This window comes from Stegastes partitus, unplaced genomic scaffold (assembly GCF_000690725.1).
Source record: "Stegastes partitus isolate 25-593 unplaced genomic scaffold, Stegastes_partitus-1.0.2 Scaffold531, whole genome shotgun sequence".
Taxonomy (NCBI): domain Eukaryota; kingdom Metazoa; phylum Chordata; class Actinopteri; family Pomacentridae; genus Stegastes; species Stegastes partitus.
In genome coordinates, this window is record NW_007578262.1 from 220,552 (window position 1) to 241,629 (window position 21,078).

Below are 21,078 nucleotides of genomic sequence, written 5' to 3' on the forward strand. Positions count from 1 at the left end.
GGACAATCGCTGGTGTTTCTGAAGAGAAAAGCCCGGTTCTGACAGCCTTTAAAGAGCATTCTGCTGTTTTTGGCCTTGAGAAAAGGCTGCCTGTGAAAACTGGCATCTAAACAAATGTAAAGAAGTCATGAACAGAAGGTGGTAGATCAGCTCTGAGTGATGTGGATCTGTTCACTCTCAGTCTGTTGTTTCAGGAGATGATACCAAGACTGCAGTGATTCATTATCAGCTCATTCATAATGAACTGAAGCTAATACTTTTCTTCTTGCTGCGACCAGTCCGTCGGTCGACACCATCGAGGGTTTCTTTGGTTGGAAGCAGCACCGCGTTTGAAAACCCGTCACCAGCTCTCTGCTCCTCTTCTACATGAGATTTATTCACAGAAAACTCAGACGACAGCGAACTGCGCTGGAAAAGAAAAAAACGAAGCCGAGAATAATCATGACGCGCGATAAAGAGCGGCTCAAACGTTTGTGAAGTGCTCGGTGTTTCTGAGCGCTGGATATCTGACGCCACGAGGCATCTGATTTATGCGCCGCACGTTTCATGATTCTGACAGAAGCACAGTGTTACGGGTAGAAGTGATATGCCCTGAATATTCTCCAGTAACAGGCCACGACAGCTTCCTTGACATTTACATTTCTTCCCTGACTTTGGAAGCATAAGCACAGTGTCCTGATTCCACTTCTGATCTGTCCAACGCTGACGTTCAGTCAACTCTTTCTCAGCTTGGTCGGGATCGCTCCAGCTTCGCTTTCCTTCAGCAGGCTTTTCAAACACTTTAGCAGATTTTATTGATATTTCTTGCTCAGACTTACTGTGGGGAGCAAAACCTCTCTGCTTATTGTTCACTGTGTTCGTTCCTGCCATATAGAAAATCTAAAATGCAAAAACCTAAAACCTGCAGGCTGTGTGTGATCCAACCACGACTCCTTTCCAATTTAGATATTAATCTTATACCCAGTCGATGTAAAATTACACTTCAGTCCTTCCTCCTGAACCTCTACACCCACACGATCTGTATGCACGGCGGTCTGCAGGAGGTTAAACGCGTCTCATTTTGCCTCTCAGCTGGTTTATTTCCTGTTTGCTGAGCAAGGTCAGCCACTGAGCCGGTTCTGACACTGTGAGCACGGGAAGCATCAGATGTATGCACAGGCCCATAAAACCAACAAGCTCACTTTATGGTGCATTTACACAAGGAGCTACGTTCCCTACCAGCTGTATACAAGCTGCAGAAAACACACACACACACACACACACACACACACACACACACACACACACACACACACACACACACACACACACCACGCTGGCGTCTCCTCCTCTGTGGCAGCGTATTCCTGAGAACCCTCCTCATCCTCAGCCTCGTTACGTCGTGGACTAATAAGCCGTCCTCCTGCTTCCTCTGTGTGTTCGTTAGACTACAGTGAGACAGAGACCCGACCCGGTACCAGAGCAGAGAGAACAGGATCCAGGATGAAGCATCTGCTGCAGTGATGTCAGATGACAGTTATGAAGCAGATTATGAGGCTTATCGTCTGAACTCGCTGCCTCCAGCCGGCTCTCTTAACCTCTGACATCTTAGCTGTGCAGTCCTCAGTGTTCACTGTTTTTTTTTTTACTATTATTTTATTCCACTTTTCTTATTAATAGAGATCGTTTTAGATCTGTCCCGGTAGCTCAGACTTCACCAGATGCTGCCCAGTAACGCTCAGACAGACACCACACGTTGAACTTCTGATTCCACCAGCAGGTTTTGAAGCTCTGATGTTTTTAAGGAGAAAACTTCTCAGAATGAGAAACTGTAAAACAAGGAACCAGCAGATTGTCAGCTGGCTGCCAGCCACCGAACAAAGCTTCACATTTCATCCAAACCGCTTCATTCTGCTGGTTTCTATTCACAGTGTGTCAACAACAACCCGTCTGCTTGAACCAGAATCTGTTCAGAAACAAACTAAAGAATCGTGCACAACTGCTTTAAACAAGAGTTCAGAGGCAGAAGTCTGCTGAACTCTGAGCTGAACTGGGATGAACTGCAGGTTGTGTCTACACTGAGCAGATAGAAGTTCATGTCTGGAGTCCTCGTTGTGTTGGTCACAGCTGGCTGATTTTCCACTTGTTGTTTCCCTCTGACGTTCTGTGTCTGATTATAACCGTCACACAGCACAGGAGGCGTGTTTTCTGGAGCTGTGGTGTATCTACAGCGTGATGGAGAACGAGCTGCTGGAGGTTCACAGGTTCAGCTCCAGATCAGGAGCTGCTTCAGCCGGTCCTGGTGCCTTTATTCAAGGTGTGGAGCAGATCTAACGGGAACGGAGGAGACGACAGAGACTCCCATTTTCAAAGACTGATGAACTTGTTACCTGATTCCTGTCTCACCTTTCTTCCTCTAAGTATCTGCCCACCTGGTCCTCTTCTTGCTGCCTTCTAGACGTGATGCCATGAGACTGTCTAACAGAACACAGCTTAAGCTAGTGCTAGCAGCTTTAGCTATGAGACCTCCGTGTTGCATCGACGCCGTGCAGCGTGTGATGAACGGTCTGCTGATGTCTCCGTCTCTCACTCACCGGCTGCTGAGTGAAGGTCAGCCTGTTTCCGTTGGCTTTACCTCCCGCTGTAGTCACTTCCTGTGTCTCCCGGTGCTCCTGCAGCCTTCGTCTTCTTAACCTGATCCCCTGCTCGCTAATAATAGCAGCGACCAGCAGAGCAGCAGAGGAACACTGAGCGGCCGTCTGGCTGGCTGACGCTGGAGTGTGTCGACGTGCAGTCCAGCGGCTCTCAGGACTTCTTCAGAACATTGATTTGGAGGAGCTAGGGCAACCTTTTAATTCTCCATCTGTATTTTTAGGTTGTTTGTGCGAGGTGATGCTGCTCCTCCTTTCAAAACCCAAAGCCAGGCGCGTTTCACAATCAGCATCATGGATGATACGAGCCGTGTTGTGATGATCATCGTGCTGTGGGAGAGCCAACCAGCAGACCACACGGCCCACAGCTCATTTCTTGGCCTTAGAGAAGCACAATTTGATAAATGCAGTCACCGCGTTTGGCTGTTGGCTTGCTCATCAAGTTTTAGCGAACTCGGTAATAAATCTGGAGTCGTGTCTGTAGCGTGCGTTTCCTCAGCGGCGGCTTGAAGACTTGTTACCAGGATGTGGCTGAAGTGAGAGCGCACCCACGCTGCGACGCTCCAGCGATACGAGGGGATATGATTATTAAAACGTAATAAGTGTGGAGCCGGATATCTGTGGCTGCGGCACTCGGATGATCTGCTGCTATGGGGGTGTTGAAAAGACACATGCTGAGGGTGTAATTATCTCTGAGAGTCCTGGCATTCTCCTCCGTCTGTAGTAGCCGCTGTACTTATATCTATAGCTCGTCCTCTCCTTTTCGTTTTCGGTCTTTCTTGCATAATCGTGCTTCCACCCTCCACATAAATAATTTTCGCTGGCCTGCTAATGCTGCGGAGCTCCGTATCTGGAACCGCTCGGAGGCCTTTGGGACTTGTTTCTGCTGATTTCCTGGTTTTATTATGGGCTATTTTGCTCTGTCTTCTCTTTTTTTTCCCTGTTGTGATTATTTGTGTGTTCTTAGCTGTTGTGTCATCCAGAGAGTTCAAGAAGTGCTGAATTGGGAAAATACAGCTGGTGTCATGGTCTGGAAGCAAAGGAGGAAAATGGAAGAAGAATATTGGTGTGTGTGGAGAGGAGGGAGGCAAACAGAGGGGAGGAGAGAAAGTGTGTACTCGTCTGAAAGGTGATGTTTCACATGATAGCACGTTGTGCAGTGTTGCTGCACGGCAGCATCAGCATCCCCCAGCATCCCTTCAACTCTCTGCTTTGTCTACCTCTGTCCTTCCACCAGCAGCAGCAGCAGCAGCAGCAGCACACAAGGTTTCTGGAAATAAATAAATAGCCTTTCAGCCACTGATGCCTCTGGAGAAACTGAGACGAGCTGCCTCGACTCTACATAAAAAAAATCCACAGCAAAATAGAAAACAAGCAAAACGTCCTCTAAGTGTGATGCCGAGGTCAGAATTCATCCGCGGCAGGAAATATGAGCCGGCTGGATATGTGAAAACAATCTTTATTGAGCTGAGCAGCTACAGGAGGAGGAACGTGGTCTGCTGGTGTGTTTACACGCCGGGAGGTGGATCCTGAGCAGCAGGTTAGTCACTCATTGATTAGTGTGATTCCAACAGGATTTACATGGTAACACCATCAATTACCTGCTCGCGGTGCAGCGTCTGGCTGCTGTGCTCCATGTGCAGCCATGGATGGTCTCCTGGTGCACAAACTGCATAAGAGGTTTTACCTCCAAATGAACCTTCAACATGTTGAACTGACCCATCCATGGCTGTGGCTTCTGCTCTTACTGTGAAAAACAGAATCCTGCTGTGAACTTCCTGTTCCTCTACAACACACGTCTGTGCATCACCGACCTCTCTGTGAATCCATGGAAGGAAATAAAACAGCAGTAAAGAAGGTTTGTCTTCTCTGTGAAGACTCTGCTGAGCGCTGTCCAGCTTCTCTGTGACTCTGGTGTTGGTCAGCGTTCCTCTGACCCTCACAGACGTGTTTTACTGTCATTATGAAGCAGAACAAACGTGTTTTCTGTCACTTCTTCTTTCTGCTCATCCACTCGCTGTGATTCCAGCGACGCCGTTACCAACCTGCAGCTCCACTCCTTCATTTATTCACTCAGAGTGACAAAGACTGAAGTCATTTATTTACTCAGAGCTGCGTTTTCAGCTCTAATCAGTCAGTTCTGTTTTATTCAAGCTGCCTCTGAGCTCGTAGCTCAACAGTTTAATTTCAAGGCTAAATCTTTATTTTGTCCTTTTAAATTCTATTATACCTGTTCTGTTTCATCCTCCTGAATTATCTCGGCCTTCTTTTTTTTCGGTGCTGCTTTTATATTGGACACTGGACCGCTTCATCAGCAGCGTGACGCGGCGGCGGCGCTAACAGCCGTTTTACAGCGCTGGAGATGTGGCTGATGTGCATGGCCGGCTAAAGCACCGTGAAGCCGGGCCGGGCGGTTCTGTGTGTGTGTGCACATGCGAGTGTGTGGAGCAGACAGCGTGAGCAGCGTGTAATAGGCTCACCTGTCCCCGGCTGCAGACTGATGGGCAGGTGGAGAGAATGGAAACCAGATGGGAAGAGGGAGCGATGGAGGAAGTGGGAGGAGATGCAGAGTGTGGAGAGGACGGCGTGTGAGACATTCAGACTCTTTATGTGTCTCAAACTGCAAAACCACGTCCAGACATCTGAGCACTCCACGGTTTACATGAAACTTAATGTTCTTTCTTTTTTATCATCAGTTGTACGATCTCTTGATGCCATTTGTAGATGATGTTCCTTCCTGCTAAACTCAATCAAATGTCTCATCCGGTGTTTCGCTGGATGCCTTCCTCAGCGGCAGCTCAGATAGTCGCTCTTTAGAGGTTGTGACCAGCCTGAGAAGCCGAGGGAAAGATATTGGGAAACCTAAGTCCTCTTTTTATTGGTTGAACCGACTCCTGAATCATCTCACATTGTCACATTGTGATCTAAAGCCTCGGCAGCACGTTGTCTCTGGATGCAGTGATTAACCGTGAGTTGTTCTCGACAGGGTGAAGAGGAGGATCGCGCCGACACTTCGTCCCGTCCGAGGTGAGTTTGGTTCCTTTCTGTGGATTGAGCTCAAAGCGATCCAGTTGTTTCATGTAGACTTGCTTGTTGTTGTCTCTGCTGGAGCTACGAGGGCCTCAGAAGGATCTCATTTTCTTTAAAACATCACAAATGTTGTTTTTCTTTCTGTTTTCCTGCTCGACCACATCAGCAGTGGGTCTGCATCATCCTTTAGATTTGTCTTTCCGTCGGGTTCGGGCCGCTCCAGATGAAACACTGTGAGCTTGTTTAGCACATGTGAACACGAGGCCGGCTGAAGACCGGTCACTTGAGGGGCCAGATTCCCGGTGACCTGCTTTTAGTTGCAGCGTAGGTTCTGATTCGCCGAGCTGGCCCCTCATGACCCCCCTGGGCCTGCCCGTATGGTGGTCCCTGCCTCTTTGACGGTAGCGTGTCTTTGGCTGTATCTGGTTGCCGTGGTGACATGCGTGTGTCAGCAGTAGGATGTGTGATGTGCGCTGGTGTGTGTGTGTGTGTGTGTGTGTGTGTGTGTGTGTGTGTGCGGCGCGGCGGGCGTTGAAAGGACTCAGTGGAGGAGTGTAGGGTTCCTGTGTCCAGAAATGCCAGCGACACACATGTCGACGGTCAGATACGGAAACTGGAGGCATGCAGACGCTACACACACACACACACACACACACACACACACACACAGCCCTGCTGAAGGAAATACGCAGACGGCACGGACACACACGTAGACAGACATCCAGATTCCTTGCAGGCCACTGCCATGCATTGACACTGACAGCTCAGGACTATAGGGTTACATACAGGGAAGCCTTTGAACACTAATAGTCTGTGTACACGCTTTGATTCACTCACACAGACCTCAAGCTAAAGTTTAATGCCGCTCATTTAAAATTACAAACAACCGTCTGCATCTCATTCTGACTGATTTATTTTCCACTTAAATGACAGATGATGTTTGCACTCGGGATTAGCCAATCGCTGCTCACTCAGCAGCTGCAGCAGAGGAGCCGGAGGTTAAGGGCCTCGCTTACGGGCAGCTCAGCGATGGTTGATGAGGGAAGGGAGCTGCTCGTTTGCTTCCCCCCAGCCGGTGCAGGTCTGGGGATTTGAACCGAGGACACGAGCTGGAGGCTACGGCTGACAAACAGGTGTAATGCAGTGTAATTACTCACTGATTCTGGTTTTTCTGCCGTGATCGTAATTGAGTTCAAGTTCAGGAATTTATTCTCCCCGTCGGGACGCTTGGCTCGCAGCGAGGCATATGTCATGTTGCGTAATCGCCATAAACAAAGAGCTGAGATTCAGAAACACGTGAAGTAAAGTGCGTGGAGGGAATCCTCACGGGGCTCCGGAGGCCCATCGGCCCGTCGGCCCGTCGGCCCGTCGGCCCGGAGCAGGTCGGCCTGGTCACGGGATAACTTATTTCTAAAGTCAGAAAAGTCCAGTCTTGACATGAAAGCCATTTTCCTCTCATCTGTTATGAAGCTGTTGTTTATATTTCATAAGTGTGCTGCTCAGGAAATGTCAGGACTGAACATTTTATTTTGCTTTAAACAAGATTTTCTGAGGGCGTCGGGGAGGTCCAGACGTTGACTTCCTGCCTGTTCAGAAGCCTTTTCCAGGATGCTTTACATTGTTAGATAATGTTTACAGTCTTGGTTCATTCTGTCATCCAGGATTTGGTGGATGACAGACAGGACGTCTTCGTCGCTGCCATGTTTCTGTGATTTGACGGTTTGTTTCGTGTTGTTGCTGCTTCTTCTCTGTGCTCTGAGTTCATTCACTGAGCGAACTGTGTGTTCATCAGATAAAATAAAAACATGAACAGGACATAAACATGACGCTTCCTCCCTCCTCAGCACCACGTAGATCACCTGCTATGAAGTGCAGCTTTGTGGCTGTTCTGGTGCAGAAATGTTTGGGTCTGTTTCCCTGTGATTCTTGGACCCGAGCTGTTTGTTGTAGCGGCGCTGTGAGGACCCGTCATCACATAAACGCCACGTTAACACGGTTTGAACACAGCGAGAGCAGCGAACCTTTCTGAGCTGGTTCAGGACAAGCTGCCGCATAGATCTGCATCAAAGCCGGACTTCTTGACACTTTCTCAGCGTAAAGCGTTTGATTCATATGTTTGACGTGGTCACAGCGCTGAGGGGTTCTGCAGTTCTGAACACACAGTACCAGACCTGTGGCTCGGTGCAGCCCACTCTGTTTATCCAGGGCGGTGCAGCTTTGAGTGACGCGCTGAAAGAGCAGATTTAGCCTCATGATTATTAAAGCTGCATTTAGGAAAAAGAACCGGCCTCATGACCCGGTGTAGACGTGAGACTGTCCCCGAGGATCAAACCCTGTCGCCACCATTTTCTTTTTCCTTGTATCGCTGTGAACGAACCGGCGACATGCAGGTTGCTCAATTCCTCCAGACTGCTGTAAGTGCTGCATCTCCTGCTGCCGAGCGTGTGAGGGGTCATCAGTAATGTGAGAGACTGTGTTCTGATCCCTCTGGGTCGCCTTGTCGCCAGAACCACCTTCACACACACACACACACACACACACACACACACAGTGTTTTTAAGCTCATATTGACATTGATTTGTCGACGCTGCGCCCGGCGCCGCTTCCTGGTTTGTTCTGCAAATGCATTTTGGCATAAAATTGACTTTGAAATTGACTTTCAGGTTTTGCAATCATGGCGATATTATTCTGTCCTCTGTGTGTGTGTTTGTGTCCGTCATTCCAGCTTCCACTATCTTCTTCTTCTTCTTTCCCAATAACTGTGTATGTGTGTGTGTGTGTGTGTGTGTGTTCTGCCCTCATGGATTCAAAATGACCTGAGAGCTCCTCCACGTTCACTCATTGTGTCGAGCATCAGGACGTGTTTTGTTCCTCTCTAGAGCAGCTCGTGTTCGTTTCGTTTTGCCCACAGCAGCTGCTAATAGAGTTCATTAGTTAGCGCCGGACGATGTCACAGAGCGCTGATCAATTTTTAAAATAACCCATTTCTGAGAGAGAATAAGAAGTAAGAGAAGTTGAGGAGTATACTGGGAGTCTTTGTCGGCAAACTGCATCATGATTGATTGAATATGTGTCTCAGAATAAATCAAACCGGTTCACATGTGGTTTGTTAGCTAGAGAGCTTCTTGCATGACATCTGCTGATACGGCGACGAAGACTTTTGCATTCAGCCCAAGAAAAAAGAACAAAAAGTAGAAAAGGTGTTCCTGGCTTTGTGGCGATGGCCCACATCCTTCATTCAGCTTTGCTTTATTTAGTAACCATGAACAACCCTGTAACTCTGGTCGTCTCTAGTTTAACTGCCATCACTTTCCACATCTACGTCTGTCAGCGTACGTCTAACGGTGATCCACCAAAGTCCATGAAGGAGTCACAAGAATGTCAGCGTCCTTGTAATCAGACCTGTAGCTCATCATGAACAGAGCTGTGATTACAGTCGTCGCTGCTGGACTTTCTAACAAACTGATCTCTATGTGTTCTCCATCGACGGAGCCCAAACACAGCAGGAGGTTCTCCAGATGCTACGCCTGCTCATCGTGCTCAGTGCACGTCAGGAACATTCACCGATACGCTGCTGCATCCCAATCCCAGCATCTGCTTCCCCTCGGTGTGTCTGATACGAGGCGACATGCAGCGCCGCCTCCGCCCTGAGCTAGCAGGAGGTAGAGGGACATGCTGCCCTCATGATAGTCCAGAGAACAACACATACAGCAGTGTTTTAACCACTGTTTGCTATCTCTGGCCCAGTAGAGCCGACATGACCGCGACAAGGAAACCAGTAATCCATACGTGATCACACTGCTGCACGACTCTGGGCTCTGCTGACCGTCCACATGTCAAGCTAACATGAAGATCAATGCCGGCTGTCATCTCTGTGACCTCGGCGTGTTGACAAGAAGGTGATGATCCAAGGAGCTGTATGAACCCAGCCGGGTCCGGGTTCTGTTCGAGCCCTGCTGCTGCTGTACAACAGGTCTGCAGACATTTAACAGTATGGGGGGCAGAAGGTGTTGCTCCTGGTGGGACTCCGTCCTGGCATCTGGAGAGCTCGTGGTGGAGCAGCCCAGCGGGTGTCCAGGTGTGTGTCACTGAACAGATCCTGTCTGGTGTTCATAGGATCACTGTAGGAATGCCGAGGACACACACAGGCACTCCTGAAAATGCTCTGACTGGTTTGGTCCGTGGTAGACATGTGAACGGTCCTGTGGAGGAGTCCAGCGGTGTCATATCCGAGAGGTGCTCCTGTTCAGATGCAGCCGGTGGGGCTGTTGTGTACGACACCACAGCTGACAAGCCCCTGCATCGTGCTCTTAAGCACTGTTGAGCGGGGACCGGCAGGCCGAGGAGAAGAATAGAGTTAGCTATATCAATTATACATGTTGACAAGGCGAGGCTGAGCGCTGTGCTAGCCAGGCTGCCCTTGTGTTGCTGACAAGACACTGGATGCTTGGTGACAAGCTGCTTGCTATTCCCCACCCATGTTAGCAGGGCTGGGGTCACGCAGACATCAGCAGTCTGGGGGAAACTGGAGCCTATCTCTCCAGCAAACATTGTCAGTGTGTGCATGTGCGTGCCCATTGATGGGGATTAGCAGAGATGTGTGAGCACGGCTCCCCGGGATGGTCGGCCTGCTCGTGGAGGTCAATGCATGTGCTCTCCAGTGTCCACCAGTGTTAGTGCGTGTTTGTGTGGGTGTGTATTTGCCAGGCGGTGGGGGGTTAGGCCTGGATTGCAATGACAATGGAGAGGAATTTAAATGAGAGCAAAAAAGGGATCAGGGACGTTTGCAAGGAGGATGGAAGAGGCTTTGGCACCATTGTTATTCTTCCTCTTTGTCATTCTGCCTCTCTATCTCTCTATTACAAATCCTTCTCTCTCGGTCCTCGCTGCCACATCCGTCTGTCTGCCTCTCCTGATTTTATCCTAACTTATCCCTATTTTTATGACTGTATCTCCTGTTGGGAGGTTTTGTTTTTTACCCTGCTGGACTCCATGCCAAGCTGTCCCAGATATATATTGTTGTTGTGGTTCTGGTTTGAGTTGTATGTCTGACCCACCAGATACCGTTATCCCCGTTACAGGTGAGCTACCAAGGTGTGCTATAGTCCCTGTAAAGGGATTTGGAGATTTGCTTTTAAGCACATAATGCATATCAGAAAAAACAAAATACTGAAGACACTGAACTACCGTCTGCAGCTCTGGACTGTACGGTTGGACCATGACGCTTCAGTTTTGGGTTCAGGATCTTTTGTGTTCGATGTGCTTTCTGCTCAACGCTGTAACATATCCAGAGAGGTGGTTCTCCAGCTCAACCAGGACTTCTTACTGCTAACCACGTTCTGCTAGCGAGCGTGGCCTTTGTGCAGCAAACTGGACTTTCTGATTCCACTTCCTGTCTGTCTGGTTGAAACACGCTCTCCACAGAACACTGCTTTAGTTTAAAACCGGATTTTATATCTCAGAGATGTTTTTAATCGTATAAATTACGACTTGTTTCTGTGGTGGTACAGGTTCTGTTTTTGTTTTGACTGCTTTACTCAGACTTAATTGCAAAATTAATCGTTTACTGCTGACGTCACGTGAACACGTCTGAAGCTTTTCATGTCACAGCTGTTTGTCAGCAAAAGTGAAGCTCAGACATTTTAAACCTGATGGCTGCAAACCCAGACTGCTGCTCCAGGCCCGGTGTGGTACCTGTGCACAGCATCCAGAGGCACTGGGTCGCCAGGCTGGTTCCTGTATGGAAACAGAACCCAGAACCTGTGTGCACCAATCAGATCTAACTGGAACACTCATGTCCTGTTTAAGTCTGTGGTAATACAGACGTTAAACAAGTGAATAATTCAGCTGTAAAGTCAGCGGCATATCTCTCTGTTTGCTATTTTCTAATAAACAGATAAATCGCATTAATCAGCCTCTGCTTTAAATTCTCTCATTCATTGTCCCTAAACTGTCTCCCAACACGAGTCCGTTTTGTTCTTCCACTCGTCCTGTATCTCCTGTTATTAGCTCAGCAGTCAGACCACTCTCCAAACACGCTCATTGATTTTAATCACTTTCTGAGCATGTACGTGTGTGTGTGTGTGAGTGTGTGTGTGTGTGTGTGTGTGAGTGTGTGTGTCACATAAACACATGCACACTCGCCCTCCGTCCACACACATCTCCGTTTGTCCGTCTGCCCCTCCCTCCATCCCTTTGCTCTGGAGCAGCTCTAATTGCGATCAATTAGGAAACTTCAGAAGGCTGAAATAGGAGCTGTGACAAGGGGCATCCGCTGAGCTGGCAGGGGGGAGGGCGGCGAGGAGCGGCGAGGAGCGGCGAGGAGAGGGAATGCTGTGACACAGGAGAGGACGGGAGGGGCGGCGGTCCGAGCTGGTGAGGAGCGATGAGCTAATGGTGAGACGTGATTGATGTGGCCGCGGCAGCTGAAAGTCACATCGTTTTTCATGCCAGGTATCGATTCCTGACAAGCTCTTGTTAGCTTTGGGGCGCAGTGGCTCGGGCGCGGCGCTAACAGCACCGCGGTCGGGGCTGCGCCGGCCATTTGAAACGTACACTGTGAGTCCGCCGAGGGGCGTCCTGAACAAAAAGCGTTACGTTCTCCATTCTGAGCACGGCTCGCACGGCTCGCACGGCTCGCACGCCTCGCACGCCTCGCACGCCTCGCACGCCTCGCACGCCTCACAAACTGATTTGGGGAAAGCAGTCGTAGTGTAACGTGAGCACGGAATTAGTTTTGGGTTTTCTGCATCGATTTTATTTGATCTAATCTCGCACAAATAAAGTGCAGCGGGTCGCCGAGCGTCACAAGGCTGTTACGCTGCACGCACGACGGCAACAACAGCAACAGAGCACGAGGACGACAGAACATCAGCATTCATGTGTCTGGCTTTGAATGGCGACAAAACGATAAGTAAAAGTCAGAACGTCTGCAGAGCGGCGCTACATTAAGCCGACAGCCGTTCAGTCACTGCAGAAGAGGCCCGGCTGAGCTTCACAGGCAGCTTCTGCTGCAAAAGACAAAAACGTCAGCCATTAAACATTATTGTTCCTTGTGTCTTTGTCTTTTGCACACCCCCCCAGTGGACAAACATCCTCCTTTACTCTGAAATGAGAATACAGCCTGTGTGTCCTGGGATCCACCAACCAGCGAAATGTACCGTCGCTTACAACACAGAATGAAATACAAATCAAAATAAGATCGTACAGAGTGATTCCTATGCAGGATTTAAACAGAGATGATGTGAAGATATTCTCAGGTCGCTCCTGAAGCACATCTCAGACGTACGGCTGTACGCAGGAACAGGAAGTGAGTGATGGCTGAACGGCGCCGACCCGGTGGCTTCACATCGGCGCTGCCGTGTGTCCCTGTTAATTGGATTGCCACCACACTGCGATAGATGTGATCGCATCCAGATATGGGAGAAGTGAAGTGTGTGTTGGCAACTTAAAGCCTTCAGAGCAGCGTGTCGCGTAGATAAAAGCCGCCGATCCACCACGGAGCTTCTCCTCATTGTGTTTACATGTGTGTGAGGAAGAGGGCCCTGAACACCAATCTGCAAGGCAGCTCTGCCTGAACAGAAAAACAAGGAACTTCCAGTTAGAGTCGAGTATCCCACCACCCCCACCCCCCCGAGGCGAGGCTTATAAATAGCATTATTATCCGGAAATGTTCCGTTCACAGAGACGAGCGCTGGTTGCCTTCAGCCTTCTGAGGCAACAGCTGAAGAATGTTCCGGCCGCAGCCATTCTACGAGATTCATGTCATTTCACGCAGCGCCCGACGCGCAGATAACAAAACAAGATCTGATTGTAAATAGATGGAATTGTAGTTTTTTGGCGGTTCCTCTCCGGTACGGCGTCGCAGCATCGGCTTTGTTCAGCGTTTGGGTTCTCGGTGCTCTCCGAGCTGAGAGCCTCTGGTCTCCTGTTCAGCCTCGGGCCGTACAGACCCTTTTATCCTGTCGCCCTAATGCATGTGTGTGTGCATGAGACAGAGGGAGGGAGGGAGATAGCCAGGGAGGAGATAGGAGGATCAATACTAAGCCGTCAGGAGGTCTGCTGCTCCCAGAGAGAGACGGAACAGGACACCCAGCAGAGAGGGGAGAGGGAGGCAACGCCAGAGACCGGAGAGGCAGGAAGGAGGAAGGAGGAGGGATGGACGGAGAGCGGAACGGTTCACAGGAAAGAGACACGAGGATGGAGATAAAGGAACTGATAAAGAACATACAGTGTAGGCACGGAGGGGAAGAATGACGCAGATGGAAACTAGAACATGAAGGAGAAGGGCCGGAGCAGGACCGGTGGGCTGCAGGTGAAAATGAACCAATAAGCTGCTTTGTGACGTGTTGGTCACTCAGAACCAGCCGGATTCAGACAGAAAGCAAACAGCCTCAAAGTGACCTACAGCATGAACATGTCACATGATGTGACACTACAGCAGCATGGGAGTGGATTTCTGCACAACATATCCGACTTCTGGAGAGAAGTCCACGTTGTTTTAATGTTCTGCTGTCATGATGACGATGTGAGCAGCAGTGAACACGATCCTTATGCACACGGCCGTTCCACCATGTAGAGCCGTCTGTGACCAGTAAAGACCCAGAACACAACAAACACAGGAGCCTGGTCCATCACAACAAAGAGAGAATCATGTTATTCTCTTCAGTAGTTCTGCTTCTGCTGTTTGATCAAAACCTGAAATGATATCATCTACAGCTAGTATCCTCAGTCCTCATTTAGCCTGACAGGTTTGTCCCAGCTACCAGAGAACGTTCCCACAACATTGGCTTCATCACCTACAGGTCTGATCTGCAAAGAACATTTTAAGGATATTTTGTTTTTGCCTTTTTAAATCAATGTTCCTACATGGCACCAACACAGCAGGAAGAACGTTCTCACGCCAACGTTCACAAAATGTTTTCAAAGTGTTATCCAGGCCTCCGATTAAACAACATTCCTGTAACATAATGAGGAAGGTGGAGCATTCTGCCTGCAGCGTTCTCAGGATGTTTGGCTAATGTTGGTGAACTAACACAGACCAGAGCGTTCTTCTAGAGAACATCCCCACAACGTTCTAAGATGTTACAAGGTATCAGTGGCAGAACGTTTTCAGGACCTCATGTTTCCAGATGTAGAAGGTCCTTCAGGGCCCAGTGGACCCAGGAAAGAACCCGTGTTGGTACTGCTTCATACTGCGTTACACAGAGGTTCTGATCAGTGGATGGACTTTGGTTCCAGATGCTGACACATGTCCCTCTTCTTACCTTCAGAAATAAACAAAACAACACCTGTCACCTGAACCAATGGTCTGAGGTCCAAAAGACCCCAAAGTCCTGACCAGGGTTAACTAGAAAGAACTCTCTGGGAACTAAGAGAGAACCTTCACCTTAAAACATGCTGCAGCTTTGCAGAAAACATGTTTTCATGAGAACAGATGAGTTCCACGTCAGACACAGACGCTCAGAAACAGTCTGATCTCTGAATCACGCTCAAGTGTCATCGAGCCCGACAGGAGCTCTACGGGATGATCTCCGCGGATCAGAGCAGAACCTCCTTAAATGCAAACGTTCATCCCGTAAAGGAAAGATCATACGTTTGATCCCCAGAACGGACCGGGTCTCCATCAAAATGTCACGTTGAGTTATGTCAGTGAGACGCCGTGAATGTCAGCCTGCTTCCATCCTTACCGTCCACGATGTCCACAGCTGATGGGGAGGTTTCCTCACGCCGCCCTGAGGTCCGCTCCGGTCCGATTCAGACCTCGAACTCTGACAGCGTCATGCCAGAGCTCCTCCTGACAGAACCAACAAAGAAGAACACAAGTGTATTTATAACATCCGTTTTGATGCATAATTCAGGGAACATAAACATCAGACGAGGGAGAGACACCGAATCCCAGCAGAGCTAAAAGCTTCGGCTTGACACCCATAATGAATATTTAAACCCTGATGACCTTCCCCCGCACACGTCTGTAAATGATTTATTGTTCTGCTTCCCTCATGTCTATTTTTATACCTTTTGTCTTTCATTTAAAAAAAAAAAAATCCTGCTTCACCTCTTTTTATCTTCTCCTCTTTCTTCTTCTGACACTTTTTTTTTCCTTCCCGGAGTTTTAAAATCGTCAAGCAAGACAGATAACGGCGAGCTGCGAGCCAGCTGCAGAAAGTAAAGTTAAAGAGAAAGAATCGTCTTATCTGTGAATTATCTGTGAATATCATCAAGTGTAATTATCTCTCCGCGGTGTATTTCATCCCATGATGATTAAGTTCCTTAATGGGCTCTGGGAATAGTCTTATTTAATGTAGGGGAATAAAATGGGGAATAATACCCCATTATTATTGAATGTATTCGAGATGAAGAATTTCAATTGTGAGCTTCGTTGTACTTGGGCCAATAATGACCCAGGTTCCTTAATGAAAGAAATGACTCTGAGGCATAACACAGTTTTTCACAATGAAGCGAAGGGAAGTAATGACGCTCCTCTTCCTCGCCAGCTTCATGACGGGAAAACCAGCATTCTGGCCTTAAACACTGAGTTTCACTCTGGATTTATAGATGCTAATCAGCGCTTCACAGCCGCGCGGTAGATTAAAACCGCAGATAGACTGGAACAAATCTCTCATTATTTCCAGTATTGTAGCTGCGGTTATTAAACAGTCCTGCTCTGGTCGTCGTCGGTCAACGTGATGCAGACGGCAGCAACGTATGAGGAAAGATTCAAGTCTAGAAGTTCAACAGTGTTTAGACCTGAAACAGAATGATCGACAGCTGCTGGTACGGAGGCAGTAGCTTCAGGTTTTGGGCCACGTTGTGCCACCAGAACAGGTTCGGTGGACTTTACTCTCTTAATCGGGCGGCGCTCCAGACTCTCCCATCAGGTGGGATGAGATTCGTGACTGTGAAGCCACATGACATCATCTCCAAACCCCTCAGTGGTCCTGGTGCACTCTGAACGAGGGTACCGTCATCCTGTTGGTCCATCAGGACAGACAAGTGCCATCATAAGACAGATGTGGTCCCTCAGAACAGCTTCGTATTGATCTGCAGCGACCCGTCCCTCTGAGGGGACAAGTGGAGCCAAAGCCCGGCAGCAGGACGGCCCAGAGCCACACAGAACCACCGGATCCCCTCACTGCAGGGTCAACAGCTCAGGAGGTTCTGTTCTAACCTGTGACCCATCTGTGTATTGTAGTACTTTGCAATCGCATGAAAGAGATTTGCATTTTTGGGAGACGATTCTGAGAGCTGATGAGCTTCATGAGCAGATATCTAACAAAGACTGTCCAGGACCCAAACCGACACCACGTCTGGTTCATATTTACAGAATGTTCATCATGTTCTTCACTGCAATTTAAACTTTGGCTAGTTTGGACAGTTAGGGAGGGAAAGCGTGCAGCAAAAAATATGTATATATAGAAGTAAACAAAAAAAATAAAAGAGGAAGGAGAAACAGCCCTGAATTGTGAATGTGTGCGTTTCCACAAAGTGTCCCACGGCACCGACCTGCACGGAGCGTAAATGACTCCATCACTTCAGCAGGCTAGGGTATCTAATATTAGACATACTGGGTGATGAAGACCAGCAGCCTCATTTATAACAGAATATGTCTTTGCAACCTGCATCTCTCTCCATCTATCTCAAGGTTAGGGCTCACAGGGGAGGAGAGGGTTCAGGTTACACTAATGCATCATGGCTGCTGGAGGACGCACACGCACACGCCTCGTCACACACCGTCTCGCCCCATCTCGCCGTCTCTCACACACACCGCGGCGAGCCGATACCCTCGCACACGTCTGCAGCGCGGCCGTGGCCTCGTGTTGTTGTGCCCTTGCAACCTGCGAGCAGCCTGCTGTCTGTCTCCGGGCCCATCGCTTGTCTCCAAAAATAAAGCCAAAGCATGTGCAATCAACAAAAGGCCCGGCAGAGGTGACGGAGGCAGAGCAGTTCATTTCAATTTAAGCTCCGTTTAACGAGATATCCGGCGTTAAATTGTGACAGAATTGATTGGAAGCAGGAAAGGTGGTTCTGGAGTCGGTGACTTTGTGAGCAAAGGATGCTGTTGTTGTGAGTCTCTGACTTTGAAACCTTTTAATTTTATTTACTCACAAAAATGAGCATTTTGGCAAAGGCAGAGCTGGTTCTGTTTGGGTTTCACTCTGTCTGAGGCTTTTATGATGGATTTGGCATCATCTGCAGGGGAGGTGGCGTCAGCAAAGGCAGAAATCATTCTGCCCTTCATCCATACTGTCTCCTTCATCATCATCATGCTGCCATAGATGCCGTGTATTTATTCAGTGAGCATTTACTTTTTATTGGTCTTATTCTAGCTCCCTGTTATATCTCAGTCATGGATCATACTCATTGCTTTTCTACTACCCACTGCCTTCCTTAGGTCATTTGTTTGAAGTTTTTCTAAACAGTATATGGCACAAGGATTTACCCAGTAGTAGTATTATTATTTATAATAATTTTATTTTTGTGTTCATTTATTTTATGTTTATTTATGTTATATCTATCTATTCATTTAATATCTATCTATTCATTTAATATCTATCTCTCTATCTATCTATCTATCTTTTATTCCTCCAAAGAAATGTTAATTTTTTGGTTTACAAAAGTAAAAAATAGCTGTCAGAATTTCCCAGGCCTCATGTATATATAAATATATGTATATATATATATATTTGTATAACGTTCACATATTGAATTAGTTTTAGTTTTCTGGTGGACGTGGGTCATTCCTGCTGCATATGAGGCTACTCGGCCTCATAGGAATGAGACCACTACATGTCATGTTGGTTCTGACACGATAAACTAACCGAGTCATGAACCACACCAGGACTGTGAGACTATCTGTGGATGGACCACTGGCACCATTTAAAAGTCTGTGAGAAAGAGAATCAGCTTTGTGAAGTGGCCTCCATCACAGCTAACAGTTCATCTAAACAATAAGATGACTGTGAAATAAATGGAGGGTTAGCGTTGCTCGCGGGTCAGTCAGCGTTTGATGTGGACCGGAGGAGACTGAGAGGAGCTGCTGTGTCTCTGAGGCCGGCTGAAGCTCCACCTGCTGATCTCCTCCAGTAATGATGCATCTCTGAGCTCTTCTGTCCCAGCTTTGATCACAGTGTGCACAGATCCAGTTTCTCATCAGGCCGTCCAGACTGCCACCACTGTGCACTTTCAGCTGTGCTTCGGCCCACTCGCTAAAGAGCAGGAGCCCACCGTGCATCCATCATGTGTCCGTTCACCGTCTGTCCAGTAGTTAGTCCAATTACACACGTATTGATCGGCGCCTAGAGGGAGGCGTACATCAGTGGAGAAGTTCCTCTGGACCTGGGGAACCTCATGGGGAGTCTGTTTTTATATTCTGTTGCTAATTCTACATTTGATCGTTCATAAAGTTAAATGAACTCCGTCCTGTTTAGTTTTATATCCTGTCTAACAAAGCAGGAGGTTATAAAGGAGAAGAAGCCTCGTCTGTGGTCAGACAAACACACACCAACATTCAGCAGATGAAAAAGCTGTGGACGTCCACGGCGACACAGATAAAGGCCTCACTGTACAGATTAGATCCACTTCCACAGTGGGCCCGCAAGAACCTACAGAATGAAATGTCCACTGAGAGGCCGACCACTGACCTCTTCTATTAGGAGTGTAGAGGGTCATTTTCTATCTGAATGACATTCTGTGAACACACACACACACACACACACACACACACACACACACACACACACTCTCCCCAGTGCAGTGAGAAGCCTTATTGTGTGAGCCAGAGGAAATGCAGACGCAGCAGAGGACAGGCCGTCCATTGATCTGAGTATAGACTCCTCTCCTCTCTCTACTCTCTTGCTGCTATCCCACACTGTTTCTGCCTTCTTCTTCTTCTCCTTCTTTTTTTTCTTCCTATCTCAGCCCTTGCTTTCTCTGCTCTTTGTGTTATCTGCACTCCACTCTCCTACGTATAGTTTTTGTCTCCCTGTGATCTACCACCCCCTCTTTCTCCGTATTATCGCTCTCACTCTCTCCAGGCCATTTCTGCTGCTCTCTCCCCATCGCTTGTATCCAGTAACCAGGCTTTTCTCCTGCTCTCACGTCTGCATTTCTGGTTCCACATCTCGTTTTATTTTAATCTACGTCTGCCAAACAAACAGCCATCCTTTTTCCCTGCCGTTCCCGCTTCGCTTTAGCTTCCTGTCCTTCTCTCAAATGACTAATTTTCTTCTCCTCCTAAAAGCCTTTGTCTCCCACTAGTTGTGGTGTTTTGGAAATTTAGTCCCAAACAAGAGTTGAGAAGGAGGAGAAGATGGGAGCAACAGGGAACAAAAGCCGAGGTAGAGAAGGAATCAGACAGAGAGAAGATGATGAGGGGAAGGTAGACATGAGCTGAGGAGAGACGGCGGCATAACTGAAGACTGACTAAACCCTGGACGGAGCATTTAGGGAGAGCAGTGACAGGTAGTTTGTGTGTTCACATGTGCTGGAGCTTCGCCAGCAGCTCAGAGCTTCACAGGAGGAAGTGATTTACTGAACACACACTCAGACCTGCAGCTCGGCGGCGGCCAAAGCAGCCCTCTGGTGACGGGTAATCCTCAGGACTGTCCTCTTTGTGCATCCCCTCCTTGTCCCCTTCACCTCCTTCTTTCCCTCCCTCGTCGCTTCGGCAATTCCCTCTTCACCTCCTCCTTCACCTCCTCATCCCCCTCGTCTTTCTTTGCTCTGACACTTTCTCCCCCCACCCCTCCAGCTCTCCCTTCCTGCTCCACAGGCTTTTATACGAGCCATGTGGACCTCCCTAATGACATGTGGACCGCCGCGTGTGTGTGTGTGTGTGTGTGTGTGTGTGTCTATGTGTGTGTGTGTGTGTGGTGGAGGCGCTGACATGTGTGTTTGTGTGCATTTGCAGTGTGTGTGTGTGTGTGTGTGTGTGTGCGATGGAGGCGCTGACGTGTCTGATCGCGGTGTGGTTCTCCCACTGAAGTTGTGCCGACAGCCTTTTACCTTTGAAGAGGGCAGCGAGGAGGAGAGGGGAGGAAGAGGAGGAAGAGGGGGGCAAAGAGAGAGAGAGAGAGATGAGTGCAGGAGCAGAGAGGAGAAGAGAAACAGAAGAAATGAGAGGAGCTCAGGTTCAGAGCTAGAGAGGATCACAGTGAAGGGGAGCTGCTGTGTTGGACCTCCTGTTATCTGACTGGCTGGAGGCATGAAGCCACACAGCTCCGCTTTGAACGTGCCCAAAGTAAAAAATAGAAGGTTTGCAGAAAAAGACTGTGGATGGGTGGAGATGGGCTGGAAGAGGACAAACAGAGGTGCACTGAAGGAGGGGTGGAGGGTGCTGTGGCCTGCTCACGGTGCTGGAGGTATCACGTTCCAGCTTCTCTACCACCGCTCAGATGAGAGGAGGTGGTGGAGGAGG

At 48.6% G+C, this 21,078-nt stretch overlaps 1 protein-coding gene across 1 annotated transcript in view; it reads left to right on the plus strand.

The window, feature by feature from the left end:
• Positions 1–21,078, plus strand: part of cntfr (ciliary neurotrophic factor receptor) — a 220,341-nt gene that overhangs the window by 29,818 nt on the left and 169,445 nt on the right. Inside the window, exon 2 of the mRNA XM_008287968.1 lies at positions 5,617–5,657. The gene's annotated coding sequence lies outside the window, so the exon portion shown is untranslated. The remainder of the gene's footprint in view (positions 1–5,616; positions 5,658–21,078) is intronic.